At 44.3% G+C, this 13,257-nt stretch overlaps 1 long non-coding RNA gene across 1 annotated transcript; it reads right to left on the bottom strand.

The window, feature by feature from the left end:
• Positions 1 to 1,426: 1,426 nt before the first annotated feature.
• LOC125740232 (uncharacterized) lies at positions 1,427 to 12,414 on the bottom strand. Its single transcript, XR_007397474.1, has 3 exons — positions 12,393 to 12,414; positions 3,250 to 3,351; positions 1,427 to 1,459 (listed from the first exon to the last, which is right to left on the bottom strand). It is a non-coding gene; the product is annotated as an uncharacterized LOC125740232 (long non-coding RNA).
• Positions 12,415 to 13,257: the final 843 nt, after the last annotated feature.

The following is a 13,257-nucleotide window of genomic DNA, read 5'->3' as shown; positions in this document are numbered from 1 at the left end:
GTCGATAAACCGCTAGTTTTCCTTAACCTTCCCGTGATTCCATTTGCTGCTCCTACCCAACTCCTTCTCACCCCTTGCAAAACCTTGCTTCCCTGAGTTGCTACCATTTACAAGTGGCAAAAGGGAGGCTTAGTGTAAAGTGGTAGCCCCACCTCTTGCAAAACCTTCTTCCCCATTCCAGGTCTTGAGCACCTCGTGCCCTTCTGGAAGACCTTTGAATCTTTTCTTGATACCCTCACCCAGGATGAATATATTGCCTCATGTAACCAACAATCAAAATGACAGACGCCGCAAAACTTCAAGATGCTGTCTGTTCACTGGGGTCACAGAGGTTTCAACTTACCCATTAACACATGAGTCTGCAAAAGCGCATCAATCATCCTGCCCCATGCCACTGACCCCAGGTGACTCTTCACACCCCTCTAGGACTGGCATTCTCCATGGAACCCCTGGCCGCCTTTTATTCAGCCTGGACCACCTCGTTTAACCTGAATGTTCTTTCAAAGCGAGCATGTGTCAGCTGACAGGATGAGCTTGATCATTTCACAAAAAGATACAGGACGTGTAATATTGCCAGCATATTATAATTATGTGGAGTGAATTTATTAAGTTATTTGCAGGGGTATTGTTATACTGCAGTACGTTATATAATAAATATATAAAACTTATTTCAAAGTCAATAACCATTAGACACGACTTTGATTGCTGGCATAGAGACCAAGTAAATTCATCAACATGGGGAGGGTCTGACTTTTTCTTTGTGTAAGGCATCCTTAGGTCCCACAGGTTCATTTTCACCAAATTGTCTAAAATGTTCCCATTCCGTTGCTTGAAGACATAAAAAAAACTCCTTATACATGATGGCAAAACATTAAGAACAGAAAGACAATGCTTGTCTTTAGATAACATCTGCAGTAATCTACAAGTGACCAGTGCTGCGATGGCAAATGAAACATTCCCATTTCCTTAGCTGACACGTTAGATTCAATTTAGAATGCAGGGTCAGCCGGTCCCTGGATAAACTGGGGTTAAGGGCCTTGCTCAGGGGCCCAAAGGTGAAATCGCCAACCAGGGGATTTGTCTTTACCTGCAGAATCACACTCTGTGCTGTTTCTACCTCAGTTAGGTTAATGGGGACATGCGTATCAGGCAGAACTAAAGCCTGTTACAGTACGGATGTGTCCGAGGAAGCAGCACAGAAACCGTGAAGTCAGGTAAAACGGGGGTTTATTCGGGAAAAATACCAAAACACAAGTACGAACTACAATGACCGGTCAGGGATAAGACAGACTCAAAAGCACTAAATACCAGAATTGATTCCACATGAGGCATCAAGGGGGCGTGGCATACGGGAGGATCGGACGAGCAGGGCATGACAGAATCCCCCCCAAAGGCACGCACACCGGGCACGCCTAAAAGGACCAGAGGGAATAGAACAGGAGACAGCAGAGGACAGGACCTGGGGGAGCAAAACAAGAATGTTAACACACCATGGGAAACAGCACTGACATGCAGGACAAGGACCAAGACACTAACCAGGATAACAGACAAATCATGGAGAATGCAGAAAGACATAGGGACACCAAAGACAGAAACAACGAAGGGGCCACATCAGGGGACAGAAAACCAACAGGAGGAACAAAGGAACCAGGAGGGAACAAAGGTGGAACAGAAGGATGAGGGGGAAACAGGGAGCCAGAGGGAACCCCAGTGGGTGTAAGGCGTAAGCAGCAGGGGCAACGGGTGACCGCAAGGTTGGCGCAGGCAGGACCCTTGGCAACTGCAAGGAGGAAGGTGAGACTGAGGCGAGGAGGGAAGGGGACACCAGAGGAGGCGAGGAGGAAGGTGGGACTGAGGCGAGGAGGAAGCTGAAGCCGCGGCAGGCAACAGCACAGCCATAACCGGCAAAGGTGCAGGTGACAATCAAGACGGAGCAGGAGGAACTGCAGACAACCAACAAGGCATAAGAGGCAGGACTGCAGACACCCGACGAGGTACTGCAGGGGGAACCGTAGGCGAACTCCAAGCAGGAGCCAGGGGGACCGCAGGTGACCACCAAGCAGGAGCTGGAGGAACTGCAGGTGACCGCTGAGTTGAATCTAGTGGAACCGACAGTGAGCCGGGGGGCAAGGCTGGTGGGACCTGACCCCTGCGCTGATGTCCTCTCCCTCTGCGGGACATCAACAGACGAGGACCCGGTCAGGATCTGCCATGCTGGGGTGGTGGTCGGGGTGATCCACTAGAGGGGCTGACCGGGGCAATCAAGAAGAACATCCCCAAGGGATCTCACTCAAGCTCCTCCTCCATCTCCAAGGGGGGAGGAGTGGTGGTCCGATGGTCCAGGACCTCTTCGGGGACAGGGAGTGAGGCCATGGGAACTGGAGCAGGAGCAGGTTCCAGGGGATCAGGAACCTCACCAGGGACAGGTGCCGGAGGCAGAGAAGCAGGGACCGCTGGGACAGGAATCACGGGGATGGAACAGGCGCGACAGCAAAGGCTTCAGGTTGCAGGCGAAGCAGCAGGCAGACGAGCCCTGGGCACAAACACCGCGGGGTCAAGTATCGGGAGGGGCTCCTCCTGACACGCCGCAGGTGAGGTAGTAGAGATCGAGACAGCCCCCAGGAAGACACCCGGCGTGTCCTCCCGTCTGAATCTCCGCTTCCTTCTCTTCCTGCGAGCTGGTGCTGTGAGGGTTCAGCAGCTCGCATGGCAAGGGAGGAGGAAAGCCACAGCTTATACTTGCCCGGCTGGATCATATCCTCAGCGGCCCAGCCTCTCCGTTGGGTCAAATTCCTCTGCACCTTCTCCACGAACTGTGGATCCTCGACCAGAAAACAATGGCTCGCGCCGTGGGGTCCTCCTTAACCTCGGGCTGTCCGAGCCAGTAGATTACCATGTCCATAAGGTCGAGGTTTTCCGCCCCACTGAGGGGAGGCGTCTTCTTTTCAGGTCCGGTCATTCTGTGACAGATTGCGTCCAGGACACAGCACAGAAACTGTGACGTCAGGTGAAATGGGGGTTTATTCTGGAAAAATACCAAAACACAGGACACAGCGCAAGCACGAACGTCAATGACCGGACAGAGGCAAGACAGACCTGGAAGCACTAAATACCAGAATTGATTAAGAACAACTAGACACAGCTGAGAACACCGGGATTCCACACGAGGTAACAAGGGGGCGTAGCACACGGGAGGATCGGATGAGCAAGCCATGACAAAGCCAGACTGCTACAAAAGACTCAAGCCACCTCTGTCCGTGTTCCTCGATCCCTCTAACAGGCCAGCAGGATCAGTTCAGTCGCCACCATGCTCATTCAATCAAATTGTCCTTCCCCTTCATTCACACAACCCTGCAAGCAGAAAGAAATGAAACATCTCTTAATTAATCTTTCTACGGTCTGATTTGTATTTTACAAACCAAGTAGAAATGAAGATACTAATTAACCTACATTACCAATTAAGTATATATAAAGTAGTTTATTAAAAACGTTAATAAAGACACTGTCATTGTGAGACAATCCTCCCATACCTGCCTCGCAGGTGGCCGGCGGAGCATCCAGTATAATTGCTCTGTTTTTAAACCTGCTGTTGCAGGCAACCGCTAATGACACCTGACCCAGAGCGGATGAGAAGATGGCGGTACATAATCCCCAGCAGTCACGCGGCATTGGTCATGTCCGACCCACTGTTGCATGTCACCTCGTCAGAGCCAGATGGGGGGGGGGGGGGGTCAATGAAATAGACTTCCTGACAAGTCGGCATGGTGATGCCACTTCCTGGATGTCCATTCCTCCTCCAGGGTATACCCCAGTTTTCTGCCGTGTGCTGCCTGAGATAGGATGAAGCTTCCCCTACAACCCTGACCAGGATAAATGCTTAGTGGATGGATGAATGGAGGCTCAGACACTATTTCATTTGAACATAGCACTGTCACAGACAGACTTAGCATCCCGCAGATGCAAGTTCTGATTATTAGGATTTTCTGGGCTGTTCTTGGTACCCTTAATTCTAATTAAAAATTGTACAGCCATTTGTTCCCATGCTACACAACAATCGAATAGTAATAACTTTTTAATAATTAATTACTAATTGCCACAGCTCTATTTACAAAGCAAATACACTGGAATTAAATTTAGAGTTTTCTATAACAGAAGGGCCACTCCTGAGTTATTAGCAATGGATTTATAAAATATTAGTTTCCCCTCCAGGCTGTTCTCTAAATCCCAGCAAATAAATACAGTCTATTGCAGTAATTTACAGTATCGTTTAACATTATGCCAGAACTTCTCTTATTAATGCTTCCGGGGGGGCAGATATCACAGCCGCCAGGTTTAAAGCCTTGACCCTTTACCGCTACCTTTACATGGGGGCGCGACAGTTTAAACTGCTCCTGCAAAAAAAAAAAAAAAACGGTTGAGAAAAGATTAATTATTGGTGGTTAGCGCTACGCAAACGGCGCTTTTCGGTGGGGCCGCCGAACTTTGAGGGCCCACTATTGGTCACAAACAGTCACTACACTCTGTTTACAGTAAACAGGCAGATACACTATGCAGTGAAAATCTTACTCTGTACGTCCTTCCGGCCACCAGTAAATTAAAATGAAACACAAAGCTGAAGTATAAATTAACATGTTTCAATAAAGCAATCAATGTAATAAATGTAGTGCAATGTAATGGAAAATAGAAAAAAAAACGTGCGGATGGGTACATGGGGACCTGTTTACGTGCGGCCGGTGTTGAGGTGTTTCGATGCCAAGCCTTTTGTGGTCGTCAGCCCCCCTCTTCCCTTACGAGTGCCCTCCATGGCAAGAGTCCTGCAGCTCTTGGCACCAGGAGACGCGCTCCCATTAATCCCGTGTCCCCAGAGCCTGGCGGATCCGAGTCTCATCCAGCGCCCGCTGAAGCAATCTTACCGACTGGCTTACTGCCTGCCCGAAAACGTCTTCCCTTAAAAATCAGCGACAAGAGGGTGTCCCTGCGTGAACCGAGCTACCTAAACCTCCGCTTCTCTTTCATCATCCCCGGGACAAGGTTGTGTCAAACCATGGGGGAAAAACATATTGATTTTAATGAAAGATATCAGAATATAGGGCTGTGTATTTCAGCTTCCGTATTCACAGTACAAAGTGTGAAGGCTCTGCATTAGCATGGGAGGATTTTCCGTATCGCTCTTCTTTTAAGAGTGACACTTTGACCAGTATTTCCCCGGAAAAAAAGCATGGATGATCGCATGGGTGGGTTAATGTTTTGATACCGGATTCTAAACGGAAACCCTTCCTTAGTGGATCTGTGCAAGTTTAAATTGGCATAAACCTAAATCAAGCATAGCCACACAGCAGTGTGATTTAAGACCTCGGACTTGTCCTCCAGATGTCTGTGTGAGGAGGACACCGTTCAGCTGTAGGACAGCGTCTGCAGCCATGGCGGCGCTTGCAGCTGCTTCACTGCACCGGATCCCGGCACCTGCTTCATAGACTTTTTATTTTTTGATACTCGAATTGGGAAAACTGAAGTCGTATAAGAATATCTTTGCTATTCATTTCATCTCCGTATGACTGTCATTTGTTAGAGCTGGATAGCCGGTTCAATGTTCGTAACTGCAAGATTAAATGCGTCGATCTGTTTCTACCGCCGATCAGTCCAGCAGAAAGCAACTGAAAACATTAAGATATTTCCCGTTTTATATAAATATCACCCTGGCGCGATTCTTGAAACATCTTTAAGCTCATGTTCCGTGCTCCCTCGTTTACTTTTCATACATGATCAACGACAGTCGCCGCAGTAAACAGGCACACGTGTTGAGGTGGTAAAATGACCAATCACAAGTGCTGGGGTGTCAAATGGACCAAGCACACGCGGTGTTAAAATAACATCCCGTTCTTCGCAAATATTGAGAACTCGATTTCCATCCTCCCATCGGACGTGATAGCCCAGTCTTTCTTCGCTTTTCATCAAAGATATAATAAAATGTTTCATTTCACAGACGTGTCAGCGGGGCTTTTCCCTCTCCTTCCTTCTTTGTGAGATCATTAAAGGACGGCAGCTCGCTTTACACATGTGGCTCATTGGGATGGGATGCTGTGGCAGACCTGTGATTAATATTGGTGTGGGGAGTCAGTCAGGCACCGAGGAGGGGGGATGAAAGAAGGACTCTGTTCTTGCCGTCAGCTGGACGCCCTGTACCCCTGGTCTGGCGGCACAGGGAGACTTTAGCGTTCTTACACTGGGTGTTCTATTGCTACCGAGTCCATTGCTTAATGCGCCAATATTCAGATCTATAATCTGTATGTTTATAAGGCTATTAGGTATTTATTAGAATATGTAATAAATAAATAAATAAACATAGACAAACATGTTTGTACTCACATCATTATGGGAACTGCCCATTCCTATGGGCACAACTCAAATCCCAACGTGACGATCTTTCCCCCTAGCAATTCTTAACTTTACCCATAAGTAACCAAACAAAATAGGAGACTTTTGGCATTTTTACTTTTTTGATTGCATTCAAAAATCATTCTGGGCACCTGAATAATGGTCCCCAGAACGTCAAAACAAAAGGTTTTTATTACACTGTGGGGGATATTTTGTCCTCACAATGTAATATAAACATAAAGCACACATACACAGACAAACTTAGCGTACCTATCTAAATGGGGACCTTCCATTCATTTCTATGGGGAAAACCCTTATCCCCTACCCAGCCCTAACCTTAACCATAAGTAGCCAAACAAAACACAAAGACCTTTGGCATTTTTCCATTTTTGATTGGATTCACAGGTTATGATAAAATTTAGGTTATTCAGATGGGGACCTAAAAAATGTCCCCAAACTAAGGAAGTTTTAGGTTTTACCATGCATTTTGGTCCCTAAATGTGATCTATGCAAATCCACACAAACACATTTAAAAAAATAAAATCTGCATTTGTAAATCCTGGTTTAATCCTGGTTCTGCTGGCAGAAGGCTACGCTGAGTGGCAGGATGATTCCAGGCTCAAAATTTCCAAGTCCACAATACACAAGAACAAGGTGAAGCAGGAGACACTGGAAACTACCAGAAACCAGTCAGGTAGAGGGCAGAAGCAACTTTGTGATGGTAGAGATGACTGTCAACTGACAACATGTCATGAATCAGGGGATGACATCAGGTGACCTTCAAAAGGAATTGGAAACATTACGTGCAGGTGTGAAGTGCACTGCTAGGACAGTTCGTATCAGGCTCCTAGAAGCAGGACTGAAGTCCCTTAAAGCAAGGAAGAAGCTCTTCATTAATGAGAAGCAGAGAAGAATCAGGCTGCAGTTTACAATATATATATACACACGTGGACAAAATTGTTGGTACCCTTCAGTCAATGAAAGAAAAACTCACAATGGTCACAGAAATAACTTTAATCTGACAAAAATAATAATAAATAAAAATTCTATGAAATTTAACTAATAAAAGTCAGACATTGATTTTCAACCATGCTTCAACAGAATTAATAAAAAAAAAAAACTCATGAAACAGGCCTGGACAAAAATGATGGTACCCCTAACTTAATATTTTGTTGCACAACCTTTTGAGGCAATCACTGCAATCAAACGATTCCTGTAACTGTCAATGAGACTTCTGCACTTCTCAGCAGGTATTTTGGCCCACTCCTCATGAGCAAACTGCTCCAGTTGTCTCAGGTTTGAAGGGTACCTTTTCCAGACAGCATGTTTCAGCTCTTTCCAAAGATGCTCAATAGGATTGAGGTCAGGGCTCATAGAAGGCCACTTTAGAATAGTCCAATGTTTTCCTCGTAGCCATTCTTGGGTGTTTTTAGCTGTGTGTTTTGGGTCATTGTCCTGTTGGAAGACCCATGACCTGCGACTGAGACCAAGCTTTCTGACACTGGCCAGCACATTTCTCTCTAGAATCCCTTGATAGTCTTGAGATTTCATTGTGCCCTGCACTGATTCAAGACACCCTGTGCCAGATGCAGCAAAGCAGCCCCAGAACATAACAGAGCCTCCTCCATGTTTCACAGAAGGGACAGTGTTCTTTTCTTGATATGCTTCATTTTTCCATCTGTGAACATAGAGCTGATGTGCCTTGGCAAAAAGTTCAATTTTTGTCTCATCTGTCCATAGGACATTCTCCCAGAATCTTTGTGGCTTGTCCACATGTAGTTTGGCAAATTCCAGTCTGGCTTTTTTATGGCTTGTTTTCAACAATGGTGTCCTCCTTGGTCGTCTCCCATGAAGTCCACTTTGGCTCAAACAATGACGGATGGTGCGATCTGACACTGATGTTCCTTGAGCTTGAAGTTCACCTTGGATCTCTTTAGAAGTTTTTCTGGGCTCTTTTGTTACCATTCGTATTATCCGTCTCTTTGATTTGTCATCAATTTTCCTCCTGTGGCCACGTCCAGGGAGGTTGGCTACAGTCCCATGGATCTTAAATTTCTGAATAATATGTGCAACTGTAGTCACAGGAACATCAAGCTGCTTCGAGATGGCCTTATAGCCTTTACCTTTGACATGCTTGTCTATAATTTTCTTTCTAATCTCCTGAGACAACTCTTTCCTTCGCTTCCTCTGGTCCATGTTCAGTGTGGTACACACCATGTCACCAAACAACACAGTGACTACCTGGAGCCCTATATATAGGTCCACTGACTGATTACAAGATTGTAGACACCTGTGATGCTAATTAGTGGACACACCTTGGATTAACATGTCCCTTTGGTCACATTATTTTCAGTCTTTTCTAGGGGTACCATCATTTTTGTCCAGGCCTGTTTCATGAGTTTTTTTTTTTTATTAATTCTGTTGAAGCATGGTTGAAAATCAATGTCTGACTTTTATTAGTTAAATTTCATAGAATTTTTATTTATTATTACTTTTGTCAGATTAAAGTTATTTCTGTGACCATTGTGAGTTTTTCTTTCATTGACTGAAGGGTACCAACAATTTTGTCCACGTGTGTATATATATATATATATATATATATATATATATGTATATATATATATATATATATATATATATATATATATATATATATCCATCCATCCATTTTCCAAACTGCTTATCCTACTGGGTAACGGGGGGTCCGGAGCTAACTAATTGGCATGGCGAAACTAACTAATTGTTTTCCAAAGGTGTATATACTGTGTGTGTGTGTGTGTGTGTGTGGATTTTGTATATTATATTATTATAATATATATTTTGTATATATTACGTTGCAGGCACCAAATGTTCCCCACAATGCAATAAAAACCTGTTATTTTGACGTTGTGGAGACCATTTTTCACGTCCCCGCAAAGATCTGTGAATGCAATTAAAAAACTGAAAATGCCAAAAAAAATCTCGTATTTTGTCTGGTTACTTGTGGTTAAGGTTAGGGCTGGGTTGGGGTTAAGGTCGTCATGTTGGGATTAGAGTTTTCCGCATAGAAATGAATGGAGAGTCTCCAGCAAGAGATAATTACAAACCTTTGTGTGTGTCTGTGTCTGTGTGTCCGTGTGTGTATATATTTTGGTCACAGAGCGACAAAACATCTTGGAAATTTAGGCTGGTTGATTACTTTTAATAGCTGTGCTAATGATATTGTCCTTCTCATCTATTGTCAACAATTACCTGGATGATTAATTCATTATTGACTGACAAATATATTTTTCTTTAATTATACTACACCTAATCTTGCCACTTAAAGCTGTAATGATAATTAGGCAGTTAGTTACCTTTTAAATTATCTTCTAAATTCATATATTGATTGATATATTCATTTTGTGAATATTGGATGCTCAAAGTAATTTTTATATATATAAAAAAAGATTGCACCATTTGAAAAAAAGAATGGCTTAAAATATTCAATACTTTGCAATAGCACCAACAACAATTTACTTTTTATCCATTGTAATCTCACCATTGAATCGGGGGGGGGGGGGGGGGGGGGGGGGTCACCCCATGTTTGGGAGCAATATTAACAAAGTGGTGATGAAAAATCATGGGAAAATAAGCTATAAATAATTTCATAGAAACCGATAAACTTTATTAAGTTTTTATTAAGTCTGAAATAATTGTATTTTTAAGCACAAAGTTTAATTTGAGATTTTCAAAAGCAAAAAACAAGTGAACATGACTCTATGCCCCGCCCACCCCCCCCCCTCCCCTCCCCAACATGCCCCCCTTGTCTAGATGTGTTCCGCAGTCCATTCAGAAAAATTCTCAGTTAACACCACAGTTGATATTTTTGACTACTACGAGAAAGAAGTTAACCAGAGTGTCAATATTCTGTAGTCAAGCAGTCATGCAGAAGCTTTAGTAACTGGGGCCATTCAAGTGAAAGGATCAGTTAGTAAACATTAGTGCTAAACCAGAAGTAAACGCTAGTTCACGCCAAACTGAGCCAAGCCACGATCCCCAGCGTTTCAGGACCTGCGTTTTAATATTTCCATCTCATATCTGTGGATGTGAAACATCACGGTGAATTCCATCGCTCACTGTTAATGCAGAAGTCGAGATGTGAGATGTGTGCGCACATTCTGTCTAGCGGATTGATTCAGGTCAGTCCGACCCACCCTCACTTCCGCACAGGTGGGATCATTGGAAAAAAACACAGGCATGTCAGAATGTTACAAGTTTGACTCCCGGCTCGGTCCGAGTTCAGCATTACAGTCCAGTTCCTTCAGCTACTCAAAACCGTGCATGTTATTTTGGGAGATAAGCTCAGTCTTGATGACATTACACGCATCTGTTGTCGTGCTTGAAGGCACTGACTTGTATATTACATTATACAAAAGAACCTTCTAAATACATAAATGTCAATATGAGAATCAGACTGGAAAACTGAAAGGTCAGATCACAGGTGTGTTTTGTACCTGTCTGTGCAAGTTCTTCCAACCTAGTGGCGAAATATGCACCCACTGGGACAACAAACGCTGAAGAAGTACAGCCGGAGACTTTCCCATGAGGCACAATGCCTCCTTTTGAAGTTAGTCGGCCTTTTTTGGAAATAAATAAATAAATAAATAAATGTGCCAAACTTTCTCATAATCCGTTTTCATGAGTTTCATTTATTACCAACTTTATTTGAGTCTCGTGGGGCTGGAATTAGGAATCATATATTGCATTCATGTGTAACTTGATGTACTTACCATGATAGGTAAAGGAATGTGTGTGTGTATGTATGCGGGCGCTTGGGTATGTGTTAATACTATCTGGGGGGGGGGGGGCAGGCTCACACCTGCACTGTACCGATAAAAGGCTGCTGCTGGCAGTACAACCCCCCCATGTCTCTGGGTGGATAGTGAGAATAGCAGAGGGGGGCGACTCTTACCTGTGTGTTGAATAGCGCCCCCAACTGGCAGCACAGCAGTCTTAAATTTTAACAGCAAATTAATGCCACAAACCCGAATATATAAAACCGACGATGTTGTGTTCATGAGTGAGCACGTCTTTGCAAAAATGCATAATTTTTGTTTATTTGCCTTCCAATTGATTTAGACACAGCAGCAGAGGAATGTTCTTATTGATGTCATATTTCAATGTAGCGTTATATTTAAGTCATATTTAAATGGAAAGCACTGACAATTTAAAGTGATTAAATCAATGCTCCAAAATGCACTCAAAGCTGAATGAAGAGCACACAGAATTCAAGTTTACAATTTAGTATGTGGCACACTGTGGTGGGTTGGCGCCCCATCCGGGGATGTTCCCCGCCTTGCGCCCATAGCCTTTGGGATAGGCTCCGCACCCCAACCGCCATGAATAAGACAAGCGGTTATAGAAAATGGCTGAATGGATATAAGGCACAAAAATAAACAATCCCTCTGTTGGAGTGGGAACCAATCAAAATAGCCAGAAAAGCCTGTTTGCCGTCGCCATGCCAGTGGCCCCGCCCCCTTATCTCTGCAAAATACACACTCTCAATGGAAAAAAGATGGCCTGGCAGATTAGACTGAAAGGTGAGCCATGACAGGCCCCCAGCAGCACCACAGAGGGTCAGCTCGTGCAATAATTAAGTGCGCCTTTGTCCTGTTAACTTCGATATCATCCCCGGTTCTGTCGGATAGTGCAGAAGCATTCTTGGCATTAAATCAAAAATAAAACCACAGATACGACACGCACAGAAGTTAGGGAGGGCCAAGACAGGAGGACAGTCTTGCTTTTTCACTATAATTACATCTGATGGATTGCCTGGCTCCTTTCCTGGGTCGCAGTCAGTCACCCGTTCCTTAAATACCCATAATGCAGTTCTCTTCAGACACATTTCTGTAATTGTTTTTTTTTTTTTTTCCAGACCAGCCATGCATTACGGTTTACTTAATTTAGTTTTTGTGTATATATTTATGAAGCATAAAGCTATTCGTGCTACATTATTAAGCAGATCTTATTTACATTTTATATTTTTATGCATTTACCTGCAGGTCGGCACAGTGTTCCAGTGACTCCGTGCGCGTTGACTTGGCATGGTCTCCCTGTGGCGCGTGGATTTTCTCTGGGTGCTTCGGTTCCCTCACTCCATCCAAAAACATGCAGTTAGGCTAATTGGTGTCACTAAATTGCTCCTGGTGTGTAATCGTATGTGTCTATGCGATTGGAATGGCATCCCGTCCAAGGTCTACCCCGTCTTGTGTCCTGTGCTGTCTGGGACAGGCTCCAAGCTCCTCCAGTTCCGTGCTGGATGAGTGGATAATGGAAAATGGATGGAACACGATTATGGAAAATGGATGGAACTGTCAGGGTCAGCTGGTGTTCCACTCCGTGTCCCTTCACAATTTGGCCAGCAGGCGCTGCTGGTCATCCTGTCCCTTATGTTGTCAGTCTTTATGTCTTCTTCCCCTGCTCCCTATCGGCTGCATGGCTCAATGCATTGAACATGTGGCTACCTGTGAGCGCCTCTATCTTGTGTGTGAATCTCACCTCTATTGTTGTAGTTTTGTAGATTTTGTTCCCTAGTGATTCATTGTATGAGTTTTTCTAGTTCCTCTCTCTTCTGATTTGTATTTGGTTTTGGTTAAACTCTTTGTGCCCATGCTTGTGTTTCTACCTCTCTTTTATTCCCCAGTGTTAGTTTCTGTCCCTGTTTCCTTGGTTAGTTCTTAGTTTCCCTGTTTAGTTCCTTTGAGTTAATTAGTTACACCTGTTGCCCGTTCTTGTGTCTGCCCTTGTGTGTTTCCCTGAATGCTCGTTGTCCTGCACCTTCCCCTATTGGTTAATCTGTTTCACTCCTGCTTGTTATTACCCTGTTCAGTTTCTTTGTATTTAAGTTCCTGTCTGAGTTTT

The sequence above is a fragment of the Brienomyrus brachyistius genome, chromosome 4, assembly GCF_023856365.1.
Source record: "Brienomyrus brachyistius isolate T26 chromosome 4, BBRACH_0.4, whole genome shotgun sequence".
In the NCBI taxonomy this organism is placed as follows: Eukaryota; Metazoa; Chordata; class Actinopteri; order Osteoglossiformes; family Mormyridae; genus Brienomyrus; species Brienomyrus brachyistius.
Note: the sequence above shows the minus strand (reverse complement) of the source record. Positions and strands in the feature narration are given on the sequence as shown.